The sequence below is a fragment of the Ylistrum balloti genome, unplaced genomic scaffold, assembly GCF_031769215.1.
Source record: "Ylistrum balloti isolate Yb309-2 unplaced genomic scaffold, AGI_CSIRO_Ybal_v1 Utg370516, whole genome shotgun sequence".
In the NCBI taxonomy this organism is placed as follows: domain Eukaryota; kingdom Metazoa; phylum Mollusca; class Bivalvia; order Pectinida; family Pectinidae; genus Ylistrum; species Ylistrum balloti.
Genome location: NW_026782331.1, coordinates 217873 through 236844, shown reverse-complemented (window position 1 = coordinate 236844; position 18972 = coordinate 217873). Strand labels below are relative to the sequence as shown.

General features: G+C 33.8%; 1 protein-coding gene across 1 annotated transcript in view; it reads left to right on the top strand.

The window, feature by feature from the left end:
• The first annotated feature begins 1040 nt into the window (after positions 1 to 1040).
• LOC132555784 (CD82 antigen-like) overlaps positions 1041 to 18972 on the top strand; it is a 49256-nt gene continuing 31324 nt past the window's right edge. Inside the window, exon 1 of the mRNA XM_060220147.1 lies at positions 1041 to 1097. The gene's annotated coding sequence lies outside the window, so the exon portion shown is untranslated. The remainder of the gene's footprint in view (positions 1098 to 18972) is intronic.

Below are 18972 nucleotides of genomic sequence, written 5' to 3'. Positions count from 1 at the left end.
AGTATCTTTGCATGTATGTCAGTAGTACTGGTATCCTGCAAGGCCGAAAAGGCTTTTTCATAGTTGACATTAAGACCGTTAAATAATAAATAAGTCACAAGGATTTTTCCTGGGGCTGCGTCAGACAGATATCGATTGTGATGTCATAATATGGACAATCACGTTACGTCATCAATTGAAAATGGTGCAACGAAATGGCTGCCTCCGTTTGAAACCAATCATAATATTACATTTTTATTTCAATCATGTGATAAAAACTACGGTAAATTTCATGGAAGCCATCTAGAAGATTTTATTTTTGATTACCAAGGCTCATAAAAATATAAATTTCGTTTTGTGAAATCTCATTGGAATAAAAATTCTTAAATATTCATAAAAAATGTTATTTCAGCTTATTCATAAAGTATGTGTATTGTTCAGAATTATCCGTCAGGTTAGAGTAGAAAAAGCTATGATATTATTGTGTTGTATAATTGTCAGGTGTAAGTCAATGGTGTGGTGATTTTATCACGTAGCTTCATACTGGTTTAATATATATTTCACAAGATGGTTATTTTTAGATACCAAATGTACTTCTGAACTATTGTTCATCACTGCAAGATTTGAACAGACGTACGCCAGAGTCGTGTTTAAACTAACATAACATGCAAGTCCATAAGAAAAAGAAAGTGATACCGTTTGGTTTGAGAATACAAAAATATTACGCTTAAACGGTTCGTCCTTGTACAAGAACAGTGTCTTTTTATTATCGACTATGTTTAATATTTAGACACCAGGGTGAGGAAAAAGAACCGGAACAGTTTGAAAACTACTAAAATTATATTTATTACACCAAAAATTGGTATTCTATATTAGAAATCGATATAGAGGATGAAATAGTAACATTATTTTGAGTATAACATCGGTATGAAACGACAACTGTTATGTAAATTAAAGACTAGCAGAGTGCTGTAGTGAATGGCTCACACAGTTACCTTCCTTGCTTTAGGCGATAGATGGCGCTGCAAGTCTTCCGTCTGAATTTTAGCACACGCCCAAACTCAAGCTCAGACGCTGTGTGTGTATTGCAGTTTGACATTTAGCCGCCTGGTTTCACTGTAAGTATGATGTTTGTAAACAAAACCGCTGTTCAGTGTATTAAAGAGTAGGTCACCTCTTTGAACGATCGTGAAATACACGTGAATTACATCGAACGCTCTATATAGATTTACAAAACCAGAATATTTAAATTCGAATTGATGTGATAATTCATTCATTCGCTGGTAAACTGTGCGTGTCGCACTGTCATGGTCAACTGTTAGGAGGTGACAGTGAAATGAATTATGTAAAAGTTTATAATTTATCCACGTTTATCATAATATTATAAAAAATTATAATAGCCAATTCAAACATTGTGACGAGTATGCAGGTGAACAGTGGTAGACCCGAGAATATGAAGGGTAAAAATATTATTTGGAATGGCGCTAAACACCTGGAATATTGAAGCGCTTATCTATAACAAATTCCCCGCAGAATCATTATCAATGTAAAACTCCCTGCAGTTGATTAAAGCGGTATATTTTTCGTTGTTTGATCAAACTTCAGATTTGAAAACTATTTTTTTCGAACTTTGATATTGTAAAAAACAGAAGAGTAATATTGCTATTCACCCTGCTGCAATATAAAGAAAGTATTGTAAAACAGCTGACCTAAAATGTGAATCTTTAAGTTGATGTTCTGAAATGAATGCAATAGTTGGATTTATTTTTTTTCCATTAATTTTATATTGAAATTGAAGTCTGAATGTTCTTATTGTCTCATCATTTATTCCAAATTCAACACAACAAAATATTTCTTGGATTCAAGGCTGCACCAATTAACTTTTTAAAAAAACTGATGTGTTACAAAACTTTTTTCAAAATTATTTATCTTTCACTTAGTTTGCTTTATAAAGCAGCTTGCTTGTGTTGATTGGAATTGGACTGACTTTCATTTGTGTGTGCACATTTCTGACCAATGGTAGTTCATGATTGGTGTAAATATTTGAGATGTCATTGATCATTTTGCTGTTATGTACTTCAAGACCAGTACTAGTTCTATAGTAGTACTAGTTGACACTAAGTGACCTAGAAGTAAAGAATGAGTAATCTGACCACATACTGAGACCTTTACAATACATAATCTTTCAGTGGTGCTGGTCATGTGAAAACTGGGTGTATTGACTGTCACAATGTTTTCAACTTATATATTTGCAATTTTCCTGGTTCAAACCCTGCGAGAGATAGCAATTCAATTTAGAGGTCTATAGTCTTATTCAGTCTCTGTACTGCAGAAGTTATATAGGATATAAAAAATGATAATGGAAGTTAAACTTAAATAATATTTGTTTTGATATATGTTCAGATTGATTGTCTGTGAAGAAAGAGCTTGGGTAATCAATTTAGATATAGATATATATTATATATATATTTACTAGTCTCCAATCATTTTTGACTATTGATGTTGTATTTTTTTCGGGGGGGGGGGGGGGGGTTGATGATATCTATTATCAGTATTGTAGAATTTTATTTTATTATCAATAATTTTGTTATATGAAGAAAAACATGTAAATGTACTTTAGTTGTACTGCATGAAATTGCAGCAATTATTGTAACAAGGCAGTCATGGTACAAGGAGCTGTAGGGAGTGTAAGTCTGTAAATTCATAGGTCAAATCTGGACATTAGTTGCCATGGTAATGATACTGATTATACTGGATAGTTTCAGATTACCAGTACTTCTAGAAGTTGATATAGAATTCATGTTTCAACTGTAAATACACATTTTAGATAAGTATACAACCAAAAATAATATTTCTGTGATAAGATAGAGTGAAGATGGTGGGATTATAGAAGGTTATCAGTGATTGTAGGGAGAGCAGGAGGAAGTACGTAGTAGGTTAGCTAGTTGCAGAACATGTTGGTTTACTTATGGTTTGTATACAAGACATGACAGCTGTACACACAGACCTTATATCCATAAAACTGGTCAATTTCGTAAACCTGTATTGAAGATCTTACACACCACTGATAGGATGTAACAGTGTTTTTCCTTCATATTCATATATAACTTCATTATCACCAGAATCCGTATCTTCTGACTTGATGATGTTTAGTGAGGTACTTACAAGTTACTATAAGAGGACCCTGTCTCAGAATCAGGACAAGGAAATCGAAATACCTGAAAAATTAGCATTTTCTGCTTACAACCAGACATGCAGGGCCTATTGCAGTGTAATTTGTTGGATGAAGTGTAATGAAATTGTATGCTATCAATGTTAGTGTACGTGGTGAGAGATAGTAATCTGGAGTTAATTATATCAGATAACATCTTCTTTTAGTCTCTGCATGTTTAATGTTCGTTGATCATTAAAGTTAAGCCTCAATATGAATTTTCACCATGCGTAAATTAATGAAACCTCTAGCTACTATAAAACATAGACTGCCGGAAAAACATAATGAAAACCATGAATACAGGTCAAAGCAAACAGTTTTTTTTTGATGTTTGGGGAAATAGGAATTATTTCTTCTGAAAGAAATTTGTAACATATACTAACCTGTTATATACTTACTGCTCATAGCTGATAGCTACAGAAGTTCCTCTCTCATTAGTTATTGGGCTTTTATCATGCTGATATCAGTAATATATGAAAAAGACTGAGAAGAGTGGCAAATGTTGTACATCCACATTTATATCATATCGGTAAACAAACCCAGAAGTAAATCTTGTACTGATATCAGGGTAACATTACTTCTTATGAGTCCTTCAGACAAATTAAATTGCTAGAGTCAACGCAACATTTTTAAAAGACCTCTCAAAATGAAATTGGTTTTCAAACAAAATTAAATTAAATTTATTGATATATTTGAATTTCAACATTCTTGTCAATTATGCCAAATTTTTACCAATCCATTTTATCAAGGTACTGTACTGTATAAAGAGTCACGGTTTATTTGATATTTTGAAATTGAAATTTTAGGTTAGCTTGCGCCAGATTTGCAGAATGGGAAACTTGTGTCATGTTGCTTTGGTGAAAAGCATTTGACTTTGAATTTGGTAATGTGGTATTATGCAAATCTGAGTATGTACTAATTAATTACCCCTAGGACTTCAGAATCTAGACAGTAAACTCTCACTGCAGTGATGTTTGAATAAGGACTCTTTCTCTGAAACTTCCAACGGAAACCAGCAAAAGATCATAGATGCACTGGATCCTTCTTTTCATCTGAGTCTGTGGCACAAACTCTGTGATTCTGATCATGTGACAGCTACAGCTCACTTCTAACATTGCTGAGTGAGGACTCCTCTTAGTTTGTTGATAACGAAATGAGAACACTTATTCTTATTACTGTTATATTTGTGAGAGAGCTCAGGATTTCCTACTCCGGTAGTGATATCTTAGAAAGGACATTTTTCTTTCTGCAGTAGGAATATCCGAAAGAGGACAATTTTGTTACTTCAGTATCAATAGCTGAAAATGGAAACTTTTTTTTCTAAACCTGGTAATACCAGTGATATCTAAGTGACAACTCAGTTTTCACATTGGTTATATCTGTGTGAGGACTTGTAAACTTATATGATATCTGTTTTAGGTCTCAGATTTTTGGTTCAAGGACTCGTACGTAATGATTTTTTTAGAGAGGACAGATAGTGGTTTGTGATATCAGAGCCAGGATGATAGCTAATTTAAGTACTCTTCCTGTAGTGATGATGAGAACAGTTACATCAGAGCGAGACTTGGCTGATTTGGTTCCAGAACTCTGACTTTGATATGGTATCCTAGCAAGGACTTTGGTTATGTTGAAGCGAGGAGTAGTAATTCTGTTGTATCATTGACACTGATCTGCATATTTTGTTTGGTGTAATCCAGAAGTAATCAGTGCAGTCATTCCTATCCTGAAAGGAAAACCCACGAAAACACACAACAGAGTCGGAATAACGGAAAAGAAATCCGCTGAAAATCAATATCTCCCTTATATCATGCAGGTTATGGCGGCTATTGTTGCCTGCCATTGGCTTAATTTCATTTGTTTGCTCTGTTATCTGGTCTGCAGGATTGATATATAACTTACCCAATATAAGGCATGCTAGCTGTTATAATACCTGTCCGAAACCTATATATAGATCTATATTCAGGAGTCCGTTTAAGTCATTTAGTATATTAGTACACTGTGTGTTTACAAGGTACAGGAAGCATCAGTGAGCAGTTCATGCGTTTCTGTGTATTTCTATTTTGGTTATTAGTGAATGTAATAACCCAGTACAGGTCGAAATCTGGTTTGGTTTTCTGTTACAGTGTGGTACAGTATTTATCATTTGATTGTGTCGTGGACAATTTCATTTAGCTCATTTTTTAACGTATGTATTACCATGGAAATGAACAAGTAATAGCTATGATTGGCTGTGTTTATTAGTCCAATCGACATAGCCTGTACTTACTTTGATAGACTTTGATTGTCTATTAGGATAGACCAGGCCACATGAGACTCGAGTGGTCCCTGTTTAATATATAATATGTTACTGGCCAACAAGAACAGGAGCCTAGGGTTAAATGTCAGCCTAGCTGCAGGGTTGGGAAAGACATTTTAGTCAGCATCGAGTTCCTCAAGAATGAAACTTCTATACCAGATGTGTGCTGTTATAGGGTTGTTGTATATAGAGTTATTTTGATTGTTATTGTAAAGTATGGTAGAGAGAACAACATGTATCTCTCCTTACTGTCTCGGGGGAATTTCTCTTGTCGGAAGCTAAAGTTATTCTCTGAATTGCGTTGTATTTAATAGTTATAAAACATCCTCATTTAATAGTTGAATATGAAAAACTGGTATTTTATGATAGTCAGTTTCAGATATGTCAGGATTATTTGTCAGTCATTGGCCAGTATTATATTTCAACAGTGTATAAGATTATAATACATTAAGGAACTTAAGATATTTTTTGACAGAATTAGAGGTAAATATTTCTCTACCTGGCTGTTTCCAATACTGGAGATGTGCTTACCTACAATATATACAATGTACATGTTTGTGGTAGAATAATCTGAACCAAAATGGTTGAATGGAGCCCATCTTTGTGTTAAAAGTAAAGAGTAGAGTGCAAATGTTGTGGTAACACTTTCAGTATTTAAGGTCTGAATGTTACATAATCAAAGACAACATCTTGGAGCCAGAAGGTACTGGTGGACAGTGGTACAGCTTATAATTCACCAGAATGAAATGTAGTTACTTTATAAATCAGGAACGATTTGATTGTTAAGATGGTATAATGAAGGATGCGATATAACTATAAATTTTGTGGGTATTTGAACTTTAAGCAATATAGATGCCCGAGAACACTAATATAGTGTCGAGTTTTACTCATTGTAGCCAAACAAACATGCATCTGGGGAAGCTGATGGTTTGTCAATTGATCTGACAGAGATGGGTAGGCTTCACCAGCAGTGAAAACGGTAGTGACCCAGATTTTTCACCGCAACTACATGTTCATTTGTCTCACAACTTCATGTTCATTCGTCTTGCATGCTGTACCAGTACACCACTACTGCTTCTCAAAAAAGATACAAGCTCAGTCTGATTATATTTTTTTGATAGCTTTCTTGCATTTTGTGATTTTTTGTACAAAGTTAATTAAAGGTGGCAGCTAATAATTTAAATAGCAGTGTTCCTGGAGATATTAATGGATTTCTGTGTGGTGAGTTGTTGTATAAAATTGATCAGGATTTGAAAGCATGAGACTATAAAATATAATCAATTTCCATGAAAATTACATAATAATGTCTTGGTTTTGTTATTTTATGTTTGATTTGGAGAAAAAAAGACTTTTGTGATGCGTTTTTTTTGTCACAGGAATTTTCTACTCAGAGCATGGTTAAACTTCGGTGAGGAAGTGAATTATGTTCCAAAAGTAGGTCACTGTTCAGGGCTCTCACACCCCATTTTGGAACTGGGGCCCGGGGCCCTTAGAATTGGGAAAAATAGCTGTGTTTTCCTTAGAATTGGGAAAACTTGAGGTCTAAATTGGGAAAAAAAGATACTTTTTTGTATTGGGAAATATTCGGCCACAAATCTGGCAGAGCCCTGCTGTTACCAGCAATTTGACATTTGACCCGTATCCAAGAAAATGTTCATTCAAGCTCATTTTTTATGCTACCTGTCATTGGATATTCAATCATTACCTCGAGCATGAGTTCACTAGGAAGAGGTGGTAGGTCACTTTGACCTTCAATTTGACCTTCAACTTAAACAACTAGTGATACCATTACATACGGTCAAATTAGCGGTGTTGTCTCTTGGAGGAATTGGTGATAAGACTAACTTGTCTGAACATGAGATATTGCATGCTGGTATTAATGACCTTACTGAATTCATTCATATTGATACCGCCAAATTAAAATAAAATATGATAAAAAAATGTGGGACATACATGGTGTCAAGTGTTGGTAAAATGGCAATATTGGTATGTATCTAGTAATAACATTGACACTACTCTTCATTGATTAAATAGGTCAGTAATTTTTGTTTTGTTTTTTAATGAGTCCTCCGCACCATTTACAAACTTTTGATAAAATCAAAGTTATAAAGAGATATGTTGTATTCTTAAACTTTTGGTGGGTCCAACTGGAAAAGCATTGAACACAGTACTCCAATATGTAAATTCATTATCTGTGCATTCTTGGCATATAATTTCACATCTGATGGGGGACTGTGATATGCCATATTTTTTGTCCTGTTTTTGTGATTATGCCTTTTGGTGAACCAAACGCTGCATCTGGAATATCTGCTTGTTGGTACAAAGATGTGTGAAAATTATTAGTGTTTGTCTTGTTTCTGCAGTCTACAATCGATATGTTAGCATGACGAGAGAATAGATGTAGACTCCAGCTATATGTAAGATGATTTGGATCAATTCTAGTCATTTTCTTTTAATTCCAATATTCATAATGTATACATATAGTCAGTGTACTATAAACTTTACACATATTTCAAATAATTCATCACAGTGGACCAATACTAAACAGGGACGAGAGGGGCCATAGTCTCTTGCACATTTATGACCAAGTGTTAAACAAAGAGTAGCAGAATTACTACAGTACATTGTTACCATCTTGTGTGTATTTTGGTCTATAATCTGTTTACTATTTCATCTCTATACTTTTTACCTTAATGTACATAGAATTAGAGTACTGCCGGAAAAGTTGGTAGATTCTGTACCATCTTGTACACTATGTACGTCAGTGCTAGTATGCTCCACGCTGGTCATTTGTCTGATGATGGTGAATGTGTTGTCATCGAAACTTTGCACTAAAATCTTTTACTGGTTGTTTTTTAAGAACTTCTAATCTATAATTAAAATATGGCTAATCATACCCATTCACAAAACATCTATTGGTAATGTGACAAGGTATGTTTTTTTCTCTTTCCAATTTACCCCCACAACCACATAAATGTGTCAGTCTAGTATCAGTTTATTACTTATGTTAACATTTTTTTAAATGCTTTTTACATAGGCTTAAGGAAAACATTTTGAGTATCATTGCACCAGAACTGTTTTTACTGCTTTTCATAACATTGACCTTAGTGCGAAATCTAGGATGAAAGAAAGGTCTTTTGTCTTGTGGAAGCTAGGAAAATTGATTTATGAAATATTGATTGACTCAACTGTTAGTGTATAAGTTTATGGTTGACCTAGAGCTGCTGAAGTGTCAGGAGTTACAGGTTCATATAAAAAATATTGCGGACAATCCTTTGTGTCATGGCAGCTAATGATGATCGTAGGTTTCTTGGGCCTCAGATAGTCCATTATCTAGTGACATTTGGACTTCTAATGTTCCAGGAATGTCATTTACATTTCCATCACAAATACCTCTTGTTTCTGTTTATTGTTTTGCAACAGTGTCAACAGATGAATTAATCTCTGCATATGAAAGCTAGTTCTGCAAAATACTATAGAAAATGGCTGGTTTAACTAATTTCTATCACACAACTATCACCTTAAAATTTTATTTATTTTCTTTTTTGATTTTTGATGTTTTCAATTATCACTTTCAAGGTTTAAAAAAAAGTATACCTTAACACAGACTATTAACTGCAAATTTGTTTTTTTTTATAAAGTTACATTTCAATCATTATTAATTTTCTTTATTTGTGTGTTTTCTATCTAAAAACTTTCATTATATACCAATGTCATAGCAGGACTGTTGAAGTACCAGTGTTATGGTGACAGGGGACGTGTTTGAGAGAGTTTATCTAAACATACTTAAGATTACTACAACTAACCCCTACCTGGAGTTTTTAAAGCAAACTGTGACATTTGAAGTTTGGAGAACTGGTATACATAATAAATACGTTATTCTGGTTTCATTTTCGATGCAGTGCTGGTGAAGTCACTATACTGAACCTTGCTGATGCAAAGTTATAAATCTGCTACTAGTAAAACCTGAGGGATTGGGAGAGAGAGGGTTGCTATAGGTTTCCTGTCATTTTCCTGTCTGTACTCTTCATTTCATAATCAGTATAATGTATTTAGGTGATGAAATGTTTATCGCAGAAAATGACGTGTGATATTCATACAGCTATAGAGCTAAATGTTGCAATCATTATATTAGGTACAGGCCTATGGGTGGCCATTATTTGCGGAAGTCATTTGAACAAGTCATCTGAGCCTCATGTTAATTATGTAAGTAATTTCATTGCATTGTTTTTATAATGTATACATATATAAATATATACTTACATTGTGGCATAATGACGATTTCATATGTTTAGAGTGCTGGTCAGTCCAACTAATTTTTCATCAAAACACATGCATGAAGTCATCACTAAATATAGGCTTGGGTGAGAATACCAGGTACATCATAAATATTGAAATCAATTTTTCTTCAACAATCATTTGAAAGGAGATAATGAGAAGGTAATTTAATGAAAGAATTCAAAATTTATTATAATGATTCTGATATCTGATTACCCGAACATCATCCAATTAATTACGTGAAATAATTTATAGGAACAAAAATCAACTAATGCCTGGAAAGTTTTGTAGTTTTTTCCGTTGATGGAATTTTTTTAGGAAGATTTTTAGATAGTTTGTGTTAAACTCCAACACAATATTCAGGACTGACGGCTAAAGTATGTCATGTAATTCAAAACATCAACGTAATTTATCAAAGTTGTAAATTAGAATGAAGAACAGGAAAGAATTTGAACAGTTCAGAAGTAGGTCATTGTAGATGAAAAAGAATGTATTGTTATGGAACATCTGCCCCAGTACAAGGGAGTAGCTCAATAGAGTTTAATCAGTTCAATAGTCATTCTAGATCAAAGTTTGTGTAGTTATGGAACATTTGAATACAAAGTTCAGCATCAAGTGTTTTTAAATTTCAGTCCTTATAGGACTTCTGTCAGTATATTTGTTTTTATTAGAATACATGTCAAATTAAAATTTTATGAAGAAAAAAGTGTGATGTGCTTTAGATCTTTATATATTTTACTGAATGTTTTCACATGATCCTGTGACATCACTATAGCGACAGTCCCTCGACAGAATACAGATATTGCACAGCTTCAGACTATGATGAGTTAATGCAACATTAGAAAAAAAAATTATAGCAGTATCACATTGGTTACAGCACTAGTCTATTCATAACTATAGGTATTGCAACTTTACAAAAAAAAATTTAAAAATACAATATCGCCATGACTACATTGCTAGTCAAACAATTTACTCAAGCGCATCCAAAATGTATGTTGTTCAGTGTGTCACATGTTACTCTATTTTATGCCATTATATGAGTTTTAAAAAGGCAAATGTATGACGACACACCTGGCTGTGTTATTCATTTGTATCAGAATTTTTATCGTTGCATGTCCCTGTGTTTATTGCTGCATGTCCCTGTGTTTATTGCTGCATGTCCCTGTGTTTATTGCTGCATGTCCCGCTGCATGTCCCTGTGTTTATTGCTGCATGTCCCTGTGGACCTGCTTATCTGACTTTTACCAATACAATATCTTGCCCCACATCCTTTTTTCAGAACAACACAATAAATTTTCTCGCACGACAATTTGAATATTGCATAACCAGATCAGAGGACAACCCAACATTTATTGGCCTGTCAGATAAAAATATGGTCATTGAAAGGTGATCCTACATTATAGTTACAAATACCTGTGATATAACGTCATTTAATGACGTTTAGTCTTTAGTAAATATTGAAATGCGCCCTACATTTATTATGCTAGCTACTTAGATTATACAAAAATGTAAATGAAATCTGCTGAGGTGTTCTTTTTTAAACTTATCTAAAATAAATGTTTGAAAAATTATGATGCAAAAGTTCAATTTCCCTTGAATCTCTGACATTAAAATACAGTGTACAGAAAATAAACGCCAGTAGACTAGTACCTGAATCCTGCAGTGGTCAAATCAAGGAAGCTGGTAGTTGTTTTAATTCAATGCTACATACTTCTAGCCTGGTTAAAGATAATTTTTTAAATACAAAATATATGCCTTAACCTGAATATCACTGAATGGTATTTGAAACGAAAAATATTTTGCAGAGACATTTTCCTCAAAATTGTGCTAATTAATCTATAAACAATTTTTAAAAAAATGAAGTCTTTTCTGTTAGAAATATATTTCCCTATAATTGTGATTTATTTCCTATAAGGAACTCTTATACAGAACAAGGAAGTAACTTGATCTACTTGACTGTGTTGTTTTACACAGTGTATTGTTTCATTATCATTGGGAAATGTTAGGTATGAGACTACAAACTAATACAACAGTATAATCAGCTGTTTATAGTACTATTGTGATCTGAAGGTTTTTGGCACACTTCAAAACTTCGGGCATATTCATGTATACTGCAGCTTGTTCCTTTATTTCACCTCTTAAAGTACAAGTAGCTGGGGTAATGCTGTGGTAAAATAAGTCTGTATGGTTTAACTTTTTACTTCAAACAGCTTTTTCTCAAAAGCCAAAGATATCTAGACTCAAGATATTAAAAAGTACTATGCTGGGTTGATATGCTTTCAAATTTGTTCAATTCATTTACTTTTACCCTTGCAAACTTCAACTTATTCTCCAATACCAAAATGCCTGGAGTTATAATATTTGACAAATAGAATTAAGGCTGTGTCAAAGCAAGCTTTTCGCACCCTCCTCAATGAACCGAAGGTAACCGTAGTTTTGAATTATATCCATCTGTCCTTCCGTCCTTCCATCTTTCATTTTTTCATGGTTATTCTTCCTTTTAATTCAGCAGCCAGAGTGATAAGAGAATGTGTATGTGTGTTGAGAAAGAAAGAGCAAGAACGAATAAAGAGGAGAATATCAACATTCAAAGTGTTGAATTGTGGGTATTGATTGACAGGTTTTCTGTCTCTGTGATTCCTCCCATGTCCAGGTATCCTCTCGCCGAAGAACGTCAGTGTTCTGGCAACATGAGCCGGGCAGCAGTAGATATATATCTTGGTCTCTTCAATAAACTCTCCCCACCTCCATTCTACAGGGGGCCAATTTTTAGTTGCCTCCTATGAACATGCAGTGTATTGATGCAGACCCATACTCTAGGTCTCTGCATTGTCCTGTAGATAGAAAGCACCAGAGAAATCATGCACTCCTGATCTGTAAAGGTGTCCCACAAGCTCAGTTACTTCTTACGATCATGACATGCAGTGAGATCCTACTCACCTACTCAAGTTCTACTCACTGAAAAGTAGAGGAGTCCGAAAATTAATAAATTAAAACTAACGTAATTTAATTTTTTTTCTCAATATTTGGACCTGCATGGTTCAGGAAAAATTAAGAGAGTTCCACAATGTATTGGATACTGCAGTGTAGAATTAAGTTCTTGGCTGTATGTTTCCTCCATATTTCCATCCTACACAAATACAAGCTTGTAGTTACATTACACTAACCTAGTCTGACATGGTACTTGTAGGCTGACATTCAAACAATAACAAAACGGTGATTCTCTGCATTTCCTGTTATATCTGTTTTGGCTGGACTCATCCCCAGGGGTATATAAACCAAGCTGATAAGGATCTGTTACACAAACACACATCTTCAGTCCAACAGAGTGACACACTCACAAGATCTAGTGTTAAATCCCCAGACTGGAAGATGCTGTGCCAGAAATAAGTTTTCTGTTTTTTTACAACACTTTTAGGTAGATTTTAACCCATTAATGGTATTATTGTACATGTTTGTTGGAGTTTAAGAGCTTTAGGTTGAGTTCATTTTTTACTCTTAATAGATACCAAGTACCATTGAGACCTGGTGTAAATCATTTCACAAACCTACTGTGTTAGGGTAGTCTAAAATGACTTAAGGTTAGCTGGAAGTGAGTTGGACTCTGCAGGCAGTCTACTGTGGTTGAGAGAAGGGTTTTTGGTGGACTGAGGATACTTGTATCCAGGAAGTGCTACCAGCAGGTCTCTGGCTGACTGTGTTGGTGGTAATCTTATTAACCAGAGGTCTCAATCAGTGTGCAGACATTCTGGACCCTGAAGTCTTACTGACCAGTTATACTGGTGCTTGATCAATGAAAACATGGAGTATGTTTTTCATTTTCACATATAAACTAGATAAATAAAAATTCAGGTGTTTTTTAAAAAAAAAGATTTAAAAGTTTCTTGTCTTTTTTCTTAAAAATTTACAAATTTACAAAGTACAATGCAATATGATGAATGTACATCTCAGATGAAGCTTGTGATGCTGAAATGTTCAGTAAACCCTGGAGACTTAACCCAGAGTTGTCTGAAGCAAGAAGATAACAAACACTCAGTATTATAAGGTAACATACAGCGATGACATTCTCATTGGTGGACGAGGTGCTTCCAAAGGGCACACAGCTGAGAATCATTGATACTCTGTATTGTTAAATGGTTTCCAGAGGATGGATGTGTCATTGTGAGCACAATTCCCAGTAGAGATCACAAAGATTAGTGGCGTCACATTTTGTACAACCCATGTACAGTTGATTGTTTGATAATGGTGGGTCAGATGGGTCATTTAATATAAGCTTCAAGCTTGTTTTCCCATCCCCGATCAAGGCCTTTTTTAAGGGCTTTTTGAGCCCAATAATGGGCCCCATTTTCTAGTCAAATTATTTCAAATTTAAGCCAAATTTCCAAAATTTACAATTTGCCCTTGCATTACCAAATTTTGGCAGAAAGCAGAAGCAGTGCGAAAGCTCTGGCAGATATATAGCCTATTGTTGTACATATATGTGTGGTGTACTGGTGAATTCTTGAATTAATTATTTTCAACATAAAAAAAATGGCCAGAAAGTGTAAAATATTGTTAAAAATGGCCAGAAGGGTATTGCAATCGTTAAGAATTTGAAATTGAAATTGTACATTTGATAGGAGCCTGGCTCAACTTTAGGTTTCCTTTCCATCTGTGAGGGGTGTCATTGATTTTGGAGGTTAGTCATAAACATTTTAAGGACGTTATGTCAACATTTCAATGGTGTTCTACTTGAGAGTAAGACAATATTACATAATATCACCATTAACTTCCTTGTGTATGAAATCTCATCGCCAAACACTATGCAAGCCTTCTCTTCGACAACTTCAGAATTTCATGCCGGGAGTCGGGGGATTCCTGTATCTCACAGGTCTAAGGGGATTTAAGATTCTATTTATCAATCTAACATTCACATATAAAGGGCTAGACGAAAAATAAATCAATTTGGCAATTTCACTGCAAGTATATGCATACTTTACATATGAATAATTTATGAACTTTCAAATTAATTACCAAAATGTGTTGCTTTTGTTAGATGTAAATTAGATGTCAGAAGTGTATATATATATATATATATGTACATGTATATGTATGCTTCCTAACATATATATGTTAGTTTCTTCCACAAATAAATTGTTGACATCCTAATGCACTAAATAACAGTCATATCTAAAAAAAAAGTCTGATTTTAATAGGGATTTTATTGATTTTAACCAAATGTAACATAAGAGTGTACAATTAATGGGTTGATCAGTTCTATTGATTCTGAATTATATAAACTAATAAAGTTGTGTGCTGGTTGTGTTTGGTGAATATATGTTAACCTGTAGGCGAGGCTTGTGATTGTATCTTAAAGAAGAAATGGAGACAGCACTTGTAATATAATATTTTTTTGTAGTGTGAGTGTGTATTATAATACATGATCTCAACACTCATGATATATTGATTATTTTCTGCTATATGATAAGTTTGGAGTTTCATGCCACCCGTTTCACATATAATATTTCGATGTTTATTTCTTGATTTGGCCGTTTTGCGTTTCATGGTGTCAATGTTTGTCAATCAAAAGTGTAGTTTACCGTAGTTCGGTAATTCTGATACCATACATTTATCCTCTCTGGTACTTCTTCAAAATTTCATGTCCTCAAATCTGAGCTGTAGATTTCCATAGCTTTGTAATTATATAAATACCACACAGTGTTTATCACAGTCAAAATCACATCCATAAATGTGAAGAACCAGGAGGGTGTTACAGTCGATCATAAAGACAGAATTCACCTTCTGTTTCTAAAAATACATTTAGTAACATCGGGGTGATATTTAAGTTGAAATAATTGTATTTACTGCTGTTGAAAAAAGTGTCTCAGCCAATCAGAACAAGGAAAATGTTGAGATCTAGTCTTGATATGTCATTCAGTGATCAGACGGGTCATTACCACACGTGGAAAGCTGTAAAGTAGGATTCAACTATTTTGATGACAACAATATTGTTTCTGGTAATGTTTTGTAATTGTAGAAATTATTATACATCAGGGATTTTTGACAGATTAATTTGCATTTAACGATCCATCAAATGTTCCGTGTCATTCAGACATGATCAAGTTTCATATTACTTTGTACAATTTGGTTTGCTCTGTAGGAAAGAACTTGAGTCTTTCTGGCTTGGAATAAGGCTCCAGAATAAAGTACGGCAACATTTTAATAGTTATTTGTGTAGAAACACTCACTTCATACACAGGGATAGATACATGTAGCTGTATGCAAATATAGGCCGGGACAAGATGAATCCTTGTAATAATGTTGTTAATGAATTTGTAACATTTTTGGTCACTTATCAAAATTCATATTTTTCAGAAATTCAAATTTCACTGTGGAGAGAACTGATTTTTTTTATTTCTAAAATTAATTGTTTACAGATACTTTTGAAAATGGTGTTGTGTACTTTGCTCAATAATTTTGATGTATTTTTTATTCATGTCTTGAAAACACCCTCATAATCTAGTGCAGTTTATCTCTACTGTAGGTAGTAGTAAAATTTATCAACTGGTAAAAAGGTTTAAATTTTTTCAAGGGTTTGTACAAATTCTGAACACAAATCTAAACAGTGAAAAACATTGAAAAAATTGTTTTATTTTTGTTTGTAAGTATCTATTGTACATATATAGTTTGTGTCAAATTAAAACAAACTGTTTTAAGTGCCTTAAGAGTCAATTATTGCAATTCTAATGGAGGATGGTGTAAGGTTCTGACTATTTTAAGTGTTTTGAGATGTAAACAGATCTTAAGGAATTTATGCTGTACCAATAGTTAATGCACCCACTGGATCAAATTAGAAGGGTCTTATTTAATTGAACAAGGTCTGTTCCAAACATAGTATATAGTGTATAGAAAGGTCATCCACAGAGATAAATTTTGAGCGAAATATCAACACATTTAAGTGTAATTGTGCACCACTACATACAGAGTTAAGGCCCTTTGTTACCAAATGTCACAAATTATCTTAAGAATGCCTCTGATAATGCTTGGAAGGCATGAGTCCCAGTGAATTGTGGTCTCATGCTTTACATTTAGGCTCAGCATTTAAATGGATAATATTATGTGACTGTGTCTCTGAGCAAACACTGCTCATATATCATAACTATACTGGCTGTAACCAGACATACATTGTATCTACTTGCTGTAACCAGACATACATTGTATATACTGGCTGTAACCAGACATACATTGTATATATACTGGCTGTAATCAGACATATATTGTATCTACTGACTGTAACCAGACATACATTGTATTTATACTGGCTGTAACCAGACATACATTGTATATATACTGGCTGTAACCAGACATACATTATGTTTATACTGACTGTAACCAGACATACATTGTATTTATACTGGCTGTAACCAGACATACATTGTATATATACTGACTGTAACCAGACATACATTGTATATATACTGACTGTAACCAGACATACATTGTATCTACTGACTGTAACCAGACATACATTGTATATATACTGACTGTAACCAGACGTACATTGTATCTACTGACTGTAACCAGACATACATTGTATATATACTGACTGTAACCAGACATACATTGTATACTGACTGTAACCAGACATACATTGTATATATACTGACTGTAACCAGACATACATTATATTTATACTGACTGTAACCAGACATACATTGTATCTACTTGCTGTAACCAGACATACATTGTATATATACTGACTGTAACCAGACATACATTGTATACTGACTGTAACCAGACATACATTGTATATATACTGACTGTAACCAGACATACATTGTATATATACTGGCTGTAACCAGACATACATTATATTTATACTGACTGTAACCAGACATACATTGTATCTACTGACTGTAACCAGACATACATTGTATCTATACTGACTGTAACCAGACATACATTGTATCTACTGACTGTAACCAGACATACATTGTATTTATACTGGCTGTAACCAGACATACATTGTATTGATACTGGCTGTAACCAGACATACATTGTATATATACTGACTGTAACCAGACATACATTGTGTCTATACTGACTGTAGCCAGACATACATATATATATACTGACTGTAACCAGACATACCTTGTATCTATACTTGCTGTAACCAGACATACATTGTATATATACTGACTGTAACCAGACATACATTGTGTCTATACTGACTGTAACCAGACAAACATTGTGTCTATACTGACTGTAACCAGACATACATATATATATATATTGACTGTAACCAGACATACATTGTATCTATACTGACTGTAACCAGACATACATATATATATATTGACTGTAACCAGACATACATTGTATCTATACTGGCTGTAACCAGACATACATTGTATCTATACTGGCTGTAACCAGACATACATTGTATATATACTGACTGTAACCAGACATACATTGTGTCTATACTGACTGTAACCAGACATACATTGTATATATACTGACTGTAACCAGACACACATTGTATATATACTGTCTGTAACCAGACATACCTTTTATCTATACTGTCTGTAACCAGACATACATTGTATATATACTGTCTGTAACCAGACATACATTGTATATATACTGACTGTAACCAGACATACCTTGTATCTATACTGTCTGTAACCAGACATACATTGTATATATACTGTCTGTAACCAGACATACATTGTATATATACTGACTGTAACCAGACATACCTTGTATCTATACTGTCTCTAACCAGACATACATTGTATTTATACTGACTGTAACCAGACATACATTGTATATATACTGTCTGTAACCAGACATACATTATATATATATATATATATATATATATATATATATACTGACTGTAACCAGACATACATTGTATTTATACTGGCTGTAACCAGACATGCATTGTATCTACTGACTGTAACCAGGCATACTTTGTATCTATACTGTCTGTAACCAGACATACATTATATATATACTGACTGTAACCAGACATACATTGTATTTACTGTCTGTAACTGGTCACATATTGTGTCTGCTTTCTGTTATAAGTTATAGACATGTACAATGTATTTGCTATTTGCAGTTGGCCAATGTATATGACAGAGACAGTAAGACAGCAAGCACACTACCAGCAATGCTTTATTTAGACGTTAATTAAAAAGGTGACTTTGAAGACACAGCATGT